Here is a 10,535-nt window from a genome sequence, read left to right as displayed (position 1 = left end):
TCTTCATCTTGTCTTTTTAAAAAAATCACATTTAGAGAAAGCTCTTCAATAAATGATAAGCAAACAAATACATAGGACATGGGATATATAATATTTACTAAACACAAAAGAAAGAAAGAATAGCAAAAAAGATAATATGCTTCAGATGATAATTGTACATGAAAAAGGAAAACATCCACTTGGACCTCTAAATACTTATTTGGACCCAGGACTTCAATTAAGATAAAATCAAAATATCATTGGAGAAGAATAGAATAAGATACAGTGACAAAACCTTCATTCCTATTGAAATCAGGGTTGATGTAAGGAAGTTCCTCCAGATAACTACAATGTAATAGCAAAATTAAAATCCAACTCTGAAGCCAATAAAGACCATAATTGAAACTTCAGACAATCAAATATTGGTACGGTATACATTTTAAAAATTCTATATAAGAATTCAAAGAAAAGTACAAAGAAATGAGACTTATGAGAGATGATAGTTTTAAAGTCTGAATAGCAAAGATTCCACATCTGAATAATACACATTTCTGAAAGATATTTAAAAGCAAAAAAAATATGGAGTATTTAAAAAATTAAATGTATACTAGTAGTAGCCACCCTCTCGTCTTCACCTTCTCCTAGCCCTTGGCTGGGTTGAGAATTTGGCAGATAGGGCTCTCATGTTTATGGATTATATAGGGCAGGGCCTTAACTGAGGTGAACACAAGCGTGGCCATGGCCAGTGGACTAGGACTAAGGAAGCAGCACTTGTGTTTCAGATATTGGTCATATACAGAGTGATAGAGCAAATATTTAGTTTGATCAAAATGGGGCCATAGTTTTCAGTGTTGCAGAAGCAAGTTACAGATATAGAAAGATGGAAAGCCTGAATGAATCCTGTTGTGTTAGAGTAGAATTTTAGAGATAGTGATATAAACACATACATACTAACAGAGGAGAGACAATAAATATGATAAAATGATAATGGGAAACTCATGATATACGGAGTTGTTTCATTGAATCTTGCTATTTTTCTCTTAAATTATTTCTAAATAAAAAATTTAAAATAATCATAGGGTCCTGAAATAAAAACAAAATGTGTGATTAGAAGAGATTCATTGAAAATAGTATTCTCATTTTTTGCTTAAAAACATAAAATAGTCATAATTTTGTCTATGGCTATGCTACCCTGAACAAGCCCGATCCCATCTGATCTCAGAAACTAAGCAGGATTGGGCCTGGTTAGTACTTGGATGGGAGACCTCCTAGGAAGACCAGGTGCTGTAGGTGTAAAAAATTAAAAAATAAGGGATTGTAAACTGACAAGGTCCTTGCAATTTGTGAGGTCAAACAAGGGTTGCTTCACCTAAAAAAAAAATATTCATAATTTTATTTAACTTAATAAATGTTGGTTATGTCAAGTTTAAAAAAATATAGGTTAATATTTATATATATAATTTTTCTCTCTTAATTTCACAACTCAGATAAAACTGCTATTGACATTTCGCTTCTTTACTTTCCGGTTTTCCAGTGCTGTACACATGGTTTTAAAGGAAGGGCTTTGTGGTCACAGAGGACTCAACTGGAAACCAAATTCTACTCCCTGTTACCTGTATGGACTTGTCTAGTTATTTAAATTCTCTGTGTCTCACTTTTTCTATATAAAATAGAAATACTAATACTACTTCATGGAGTGATAGTAAGAATAAAATATATAATAATGGATGCTTCAAAATCCCTTTTTATAATCCTTTTAAAATTGATTCCTCATAATCTTGCATATATAGTAATTTGGTCAATGGCTAAAATTTTGAACTTTTACTGAACTTACTCCTTCATAAGGCTAAATGTTCTACTTGTGGAAAATCATAATTGTTAAAAACAACTTCCTTATTCTGAGCCAAATTTATTTTCTTTTATAACGTTCAACTATTATTCTTAATATGTTACCAGGAAATAACAGAATGGGGTTCACTGACCCTTCTGTGGTAGAGGCATTCAAATATTTGAATAATGCAATTAATGCCATGTAGATGTGGCCTTTTTCAAGGTTAATATTCCCAACATGTCAGTCATTTCTTTTATGTTGTCTTTCTATCCCCCTTTACCATCTTTCTATCCACCCCCCGCCCAGACACATTCTAATTTGTCAATGTGTCTCTTAAAATTTCTATCCCGAGTCAAACATATCAGATACGTCTTATCATCAGAGAGTTTGTTAATACCGACACTTTCTTTGATAGGATTACTAAAATTCTCTTAAATTAACTTTACGAAATGTATAGATACTTTACCATTTCTGTGCCACTGAATTTTAAATGATATCAGATGAGAAAGTTTACAAATGGCTGGATACAGGAAGCAAGTTATTAACTGATTATCCAGGAAAGAAGTAATGGACTTTGAATGGGGACACATGACTGGGCAGGCGAATAAGGGTTGCAGAATTGTCAGGAAAATTATCACAAGATGCCAATAATTGCTTACCAGCCTCCTAGCCTATGAATTCTAATAGGAATTTTTAAAGACCGTTGGGGATGATTGTACTATGTCAGAACAGTCAAAGCAATATTCCAGTATTGAAAGTTCAAAGGAAAGGTGCATCTCATATGTACAGCCTCATTCATCTTGGTTCTTGGGGTCGTCTGTGTAATCAACTACTCTGGACTTCAAATATTCTTTCTCTGTTCTGCAAACATCACTTTCCTGCTTGTCAAACTCAATTGGCACTGTGCAAATACACCCAGCTCCATTCTATTCAGGAATTTCGTCAATGCCTCTCTTCAAACATGGTGCTAGAATTGAACATAAGACTCTGAATAATTTTTAGAATGAAATAAAGTGAAGCTCCACTATTATTTTTCATATTTAGGAAAATCTGCTACTCTTAATTTAGTCTTAGATTTTGTTCTGTTTTTCTTGTTTCCAGTGAAGTGTTCTCCATGTATTTTTCAGCATGGTCCCACTTATTGCTACCTCTCAACTGGGTTCTTATCATTTTTCTGTACTATCTTGTATCCCCTCTTTTTCTTTTTCTTGTCTTCTTTAATGAATACAAAACTCAATTTGAAAGAGTGAAGGAAGGTATCTTGTGGTGAGAGAACAATAAAACCAAGATGAAGTAAGAGCACAGATTGGTATGCTAGTTCATTTATTTAAACAGGTATTCCTTAGGCAACTGTTAAGTGATTGGAGCGCTATTAGTTATCGCAGATGCAATGATGTACTACGCATTTCTGGTTCCAGCCATTTTAAAGCTTTAAATTAGTGATTCTCAATCAGTGAGTGGTTCCAACAGATAATAGCAGTGGTTTCATGGAGATTAGTAATTCAAATGAGATTAGAAATGAAATATAAAGTAAAATGAATATTGCAGAAATAGAATTGATAAGATTTGGTAACAAGATGAATTAACTCTAAAGGAAAACAGCAAGAGGGAAAAAGTCAAAACTCTTTTCCTCTGTGGAATTCTTAGATTTCAGAAACTGACAGTTTTGTCTGTTATATCATTTGACTCCATGATATATCAAGCATGTTTTCATTTTAATGCTAATTTTTAACATAGATTCATTAAAAAATAAGTTAAGTCTATTCTGTAATAGGCATTTACAGGTAGTACAGCCCACTTCAACTTAGAAGTAGTAAGGGGGAAAAACATTATCAAATACAAATTGTGCCATGTCATTTTGTGCTGTTACCTTTTTTTGTGCTAAAACTACATAAAATATATCATTTTAATCATTTTTAAGTGTACAGTTCATTGGAAGTAGTACATTCATATTGTTGTGCAATTATCACTACCATCCATCTCCAAACTTTTTCAATTTCCCAAACTGAAACTCTGTCCTTTGAACAATAACTTCCTATTCCTTCCTCCTTCCAGAATCTGTCTCTATGAATTTGATTAGTCTAAGCACTTTATATAAGTGGAATTATACAATATTTGTTTTTTGGGTTCTGGTTCACTTTACTTTGCATAATTACTTCAAGGTTCATCCACATTGTAGCACGTATCAGAATTTCATTCATTTTTAAGGCCGAATAATATTTTATGATATGAATTTACCACATTTTGTTTATCCATTTATTCACTCATGTACATTTGGGTTATTTTCACCTTTTGGCTATTGTGAACGATGCTTCTATGAATATTGGTGTACTAGTATCTGTGCAAGTTTTTGCTTTCAAATCTTTTGGGTATACAACTAGAATGGAATTGCTAGATCATATCTCTTTTCTAAGTCCTAAACCCTCAGTGGATATAAACTTGTGAATCTAATTGTTTTCTGACCATCTCCATTTTATTTTCTAATGGATATTTTCTAACGGATATTTTAAATTTAACATGCTGAAAATATTTCTTCTTTCTTCCAAATCTTGCCCCAGTATAGTCTGTTTTAGGAAATGGCTGGGCCATAATCTCCAGTGACACAAACAGTGGAATCAATCTTGACTATTCTGTTTTATTCACAGAAGGTATTAATCAGCAAGTCTATCCCTATTAGCTTTCCATCCACTTTTGCTCAAACTCATTCTGAGTCTATACACTTTCTCTGCTTACACTTCTGTTGCTCTAGTCCAATTCACACTAGTCCTGTTCTCTTACCTGGACTTAGAAAAATATTCTCCTAATTAGCTTCTCCTATACATATTCACTTAAGATCCATTCTCCATTCACCTTAATGCTGCTATAACTTTCCCTTGCACTTAAAACAAATTCAAAAATTTTCACCATAGCCCCTTATGTAGATGGACCCTACCTTCTTCCTCAAGTTCATCTTAAATCATTTTCTCTTTTATTCATGCTTTTTCAGAAATGTTGGCTATGGGGTAATTAACAGAAACTTTTTTTAACATTTTTTTTGGTATTCTTTTGTTTAGCTATCAGCTTTTTCACCTTCTTCCTTAATTTTTAGATGTTCACTTTTGATTGGGGGGGCAACATGTCCATGAAATAAATCATAGTAAGTCAAAGCTGTCAATTTTCGTTTACATTTTATTATTATTTTTTTTTTATGTAATGCACTTGGGATAGGTAACCTGGTGTAGGTAGCCAACAAGATGTAAGAAGTATGCTAAGCAACTTCTGGATAAGACTTTTGTTTTTCTTCCTGAACAAAATAAGAGTGAGAGAAATCTAATTTCTTCCTGTTTTGACTACCATTATATAAAAACACAATGTTTTGAAATGTAGCAGTTATAATAATATCAGTCTAAGGACAAAACAGACAAATAGTAACAACAACAACAACAACAACAAACCAATATGCTAAAGTTGGCAGGTAACATTTGGATCTTTAATGGTAATGGTAAGCATCAGAACCAAATTGGAATTTCTTATAAGACGAAATTAAATATCTTTTATTGCTTAAGCTATGGTACTAAAATATCTATTGCTGAATAATAGAGCACCCTAAAATTTAGTGGCTTCAAGAACAATTTATTGTTGCCCAAGTTTCTGCAGATAGGCTCTGTGGTTCTGTTGATCTGAATCAGGCTTGGTTGGTCTTGGCTGGGTTCAGTTAACTGTCCATGGCCATCTAACAGGTCAGCTGCAGGTCAGCGTGGCTGATTTGACCCTTAACTGTGACACATGAGCTGGGTTGTTACTTGTAACAGGGCCGTTACCTGATCTGAGTCAGCTATGCCCCACAAATTTTTTAAGTTCTCCAGCAGGCTGGTTCAGGCTCATTCTCATGGCAGTGTCAGGAGTACTAAGAATGTGAGTTGTAATATCAAGGCCTAGACCCAGAACTAGCACACAGTCACTTCCACCATATTCTTCTGGGCAATGAAAGCTGCAAAAGCCAGCCCAGGTTCACATGGAGGAGAAGGAAATAGCCTCCACCACTTGATAGAAAGACTTGGAATAACATACAACAGGTAGAAACAGAGAGGATGGTGTGTCATGACCACTTTGTGATTTAGTGGGGTTATTTGTTGCCTTTGACTTGCCACAAACTATGTCCTCACGCTAGCAATTTTGTATTTCTTCTTTATTTCTGAAATATTATTTCCCTGGTTTTTGCCATAACTAATTCATTACATTTTTGTTTGCCATTTAAAAGTAATTTCCTCAGAAAGACTTTATCATTTCTCAAGTAGCCTTGTTCTTTTCATCACCAGTTATTCTATTTCTTTCATTAGATTATAAGCTTAGTGAAACTGGGGAGTTTATCTTGTTTATGCCAACCCTTTATATATTTCCTATTATATGGCAAGTACTCTGTCTTTTGATTAGTTTAATGAATAAATAAGAAATGTACAATCACTATAATGAGTGAGGAAATTTTTTTGACTCAATCCATTTTATGTATTTAGGAGAGTAGAATATATTAGTGTGGAAAAGGGTAATGAGGAGAAAAGGAACACTGTAAATTTCAATCTATTTTATCAGGTTTTTTTTTTTCCAGTTTGTGTGTATGTATATATATTTATATATTCTCATGAACATTTGTACATATATGTATAAAATTACACATATAAAATTATTATTTTTTGACAAGCTAGAACAAATATTTTCTGTGCTTTTCTACTTCCGGGACTTTGTTTAAATATTTTTCCCTGCATAGAGTATGCATACACCATTTTCACTTTTCAATATTTTGTCCTCTTTTATTGACCATATCAAATGCCATATCTTCCAAGAAAAACTTTTGGGTTCCTACTAGACATACCGACTTCTTCCGTTAGAGCTCTCTAATTCTCTCTTTGTATCTTTGTTGTGGCATTTGTCTTACATTATTGTTTTCAGTCATCCAGACATTTACTATGTACCTAGAAATTGGAATGCTAGTTCCTGAAAGTCAGAGTCTGTCTTACTTATTCTTTCATTTACTATAATTTCCTACATGTATATAACAGGTTATTAATAAATATTTTTTCACTCGAATTAAAGCATGTCATAATTTTGCCTTATAATACAGGATAGGTATCTGATTCAATCTTAAAAAATAATTGTAAGATAAAATGCAGTTTTTATTTTTACCTTATTGAATTTGATGATGCTACTTATCACTTAAGTTCCCTAGGTGATCTCTAATGATTTGTAATTTTAAAACAGTATCGCATAAGCACATCAGTACCATAGCTTAGCTAGTTTTCTCCTAGCAATTGTTCAAAGCTTGTTCCATGTCCCTACTTTTGTTGGTTTTGTCTCTTTCATTATATCTTATTTCCCAATTTGCTACTTTCCAATCGCTGCAGTCCATTCCCACTGGCTCAGTGCTGGGAACTCTTCTTTCCTTAACACCCAGAACCTTCCAAAATAAATACTTTCAATTACAATCACTTCTCACCTCTTCAACAGAGGCCCCTAACAATAAACAACTTACTCAATAGGTGGTTGAAGAATGAGTCTTAGATAAGCTTAGTATAATAGAGAACTAGAATGTAATATAGTTTTTACTCTTTGAACTCCCATTAGTCTCCTTTTTGTAGAGGAAGAGACTGTTTAATATTGCCCCATGAGCATAACCTCAGCAATTACACTTATGTGATATGTAACAAAGTAACAGTGTGATATGTAGGAAAGCAATGTTGCATAGTATGAAATATATTTTATCATATACTAAGAAATTGCTTTAATAGCACACTAAATGAAACACTTCTACGATGATGTCAATATAAACGAATTAGCAAACACTTTAAGAGAAACATCAGAAAAGTTTAGATTTTGAATTAAGTATTTATATAATGTATTTAGAAAAATGGCCTCTTAAATTGTAAGTGGCTTTAGAAAATGACAAGCTGAAAAGTAGTTTCCAAATATACACAATTCCAAGAACAAGAAAATTTAAGCAAAAGGAAGAAGCACATCTACTTCCCCATTCTGTCTCTTGCCTTCCTTTTTATTTTCGCATCCTCTGTCCTATAGCTCACACACTGTCTTATATCTTGTTCCTGAAGGGTCTAACAGTCAGGACCTAATGAAGATTTAAAGATATAGTAAAAAAAAAATTTTCCAAGGCCATTTAAATATTAGTTTAGTAAAATTGAAAGTCAAACACATCTTACACATAGGAAAAAAAAAAAAAAGATATACTATGGAAGGATTAACAAGAGTTTCTCTTTGTCTGGTCAGAGGACTCTATCTGGTCTCTCCTTTAGATTTCTCCACAGAGGTCATTGTCTGCTCAACTTTTTTATTAACTGAACTGCTCAGCTGTACTGCAGAAACCGTTAGGAACCCATAATGCCTTCTTTATTAGTAAAAGATATGTGTGTGTATCAGACAGAGACAGACAGACAGACAGACAAGTTTGGAGAGAGTACGAGAAGAAAAGGGAAAAAAAGTTTGAACGATTTTAACAAAATCTTCACTGACACAAGTAAAATTGAAATAATTCAGAAAACTACTACAAACTATATTGTAAAAGCATAAAAAAGTCTATTTGGAAATAATTATTCCTCTTTCACACACATACATACACATACACTCCACTCACTAACTTCCCTTCACAAAGTGGTAGACTGGAATGCCCAGAGTAGATCTAATCATTGTGATCTTGCTGGGGGTGTTAATGTTTCTTTAAAATCCCAGCAATACCTCCCCTATTCAATGTTTCCCACAGCTCTTGATTATAATCTCTGGGAGGTTGTTCTTTTCTTTTTATTTTCTTTAAAGAAATCCAAATAGGGCATTGGGGATACATCCTCCATGGGGGTTAGGACAGTTTTCCCAGCCTCTGTTCTGTCAATAGAATATTGGAGGATCAAAAGTTGTATGAAGTTTCAAATTGTCTTGGTTTCTTTTAATCCAGGTTGTGGCTTTATTGGCAGTATGATTCTGTAAAACTGTAATCGACTTTTTAAAAATTAATTTTATTATAGTAAACTATATGTCTGCAGTTGCATTTTACATATGCAGTACTATTTCTAATTTAAATTACAGGTTCATTGAATTATCAGGTTTTCAAGTAAGAGGTACATTCTTATTCTCTTCTCTGAACCCTTTTGTCCAACTAAAGGAATTAGTGAGTATTGCTTACTTAATTGATTGGTTTCAACAAGTATATAAAGGCTTCACTTTTGTTTTTATCAAAGACTAAGTCCTAATTGGCCTTTGTCACTCAAAATATTTCTTAATTTATCATCTTTTAATTCTACAAGCCCCAGAATTTCTAGATTTTCTCTCTTTTTCTACTAAGTCTGCTTGTTGACTGGCCAATTCCTTTATATTTTATCTTTTTCTCGTAGTACCTTTTCAAATACAGGTAATGATGGCTGAAGGAAAATGTAGTATGATTTGTTTAATCAATTGCATTTTAGGTAGTTGCAGGTAATAATTTTGCCCAATAGTTGATCTCTGCATTTCATTCAACTTCTAATAATAAAACTTTATCAGTAAACTTTTAGTAGACTATGCAGTGGTATCAAAGAATCTGAAAGTCTTAGAATGTTAATGGGGGGAAAATGTTAACTTCTTTTTCCCATTACATATTAATTACAATAGGCTACTGGTCTGTTCTATGTACTCCTTAATCCATAGTCCAGCATGAAGAGACAGCTTCTTCTATGTAAATGTTGACCTGAAGGCAGAGAGAAGAGAGCTACAGTGGAACTGTGAAATGACTCTTCAATCTTTTACTCAGAATTTATATGTTACGTTCACACGTGTTCCATTAGCTCAAGTGTCATGGACAGGGTTGTGTTTCCCAAATATATCTAATTCCTAATTCCCAGTGTTATTGGGTTTGGAGATAGGGCTTTTCAGGAGATAATTCAGGATAATGAGGTAATCAATGTGGCAGACTCTAAACTACTGTGACTGGTGTCTATAAAGAGAGAGAGGAACTAAAGATGCGTGGAGGAATGACGATATGAGGACATAGCAAGAAGGCATCTGTCTACAAGCCAGAAAGGGAAGTCTCACCAAAAACCCAAAATGCTGTCACCTTGATCTTGGACTTCTAGCTTCTGGAACTGTGACAAAACAAATTCCTGTTGTTTTAGGCTCCCAGTCTGTAGTATTTTTTTTTTAATGCAGACTGAGCAGATTGATGCCCCAAATAAGTAGCATGCTCAAGCCTGACGGCAGAGGAATGGGGGAAGTACATTCTTTCCCCAGGGAGTCAGTGAATGTTACCTGTATTAGGCAGAAATATATGAACCACTTTAGTTGAGAACAACGATCATTTTGAACAATAATGCTAGATTCTATCTAGCATGGGTTTTTTTTGTTGGTTAATAGTGAACAGATGTGAGAACAATTTTAGGCTTTGTTCTAGTTTTCATGTGATCTAGTGTTTTAACTCTGACCAGTCTTTATTATCTCAACTAGTTTAACAAAGTTTCAAGCCCCTAGTATCTGTGAGCTTTTTAATGGAGTAAAAATAATGAAAATAAAAACAAAAAGGCTCTAAAAAATTAAAAATATATACTTTTAATGATTAAAAAGCATTTCAAATCTGTATTTTTTAGTATTTACTTTTTCAATTACAGTTGACACAATATTCTATTAGTTTCAGGTGTACAATACAGTGATTAGACAGTTATACAACTTACAAAGCGATCACCCCGGTAAGTCTGGTACCCATTTGACAGCATACATA

At 33.4% G+C, this 10,535-nt stretch overlaps 1 pseudogene; it reads left to right on the top strand.

Annotated features, from left to right (window-relative positions):
- The first annotated feature begins 1,153 nt into the window (after nucleotides 1-1,153).
- Nucleotides 1,154-1,272, top strand: LOC112485754 (annotated as a pseudogene).
- Nucleotides 1,273-10,535: the final 9,263 nt, after the last annotated feature.

This window comes from Pteropus alecto, unplaced genomic scaffold, assembly GCF_000325575.1.
Source record: "Pteropus alecto unplaced genomic scaffold, ASM32557v1 scaffold5, whole genome shotgun sequence".
Lineage (NCBI taxonomy): Eukaryota > Metazoa > Chordata > Mammalia > Chiroptera > Pteropodidae > Pteropus > Pteropus alecto.
This window is presented reverse-complemented; position numbering and strand designations above follow the sequence as displayed.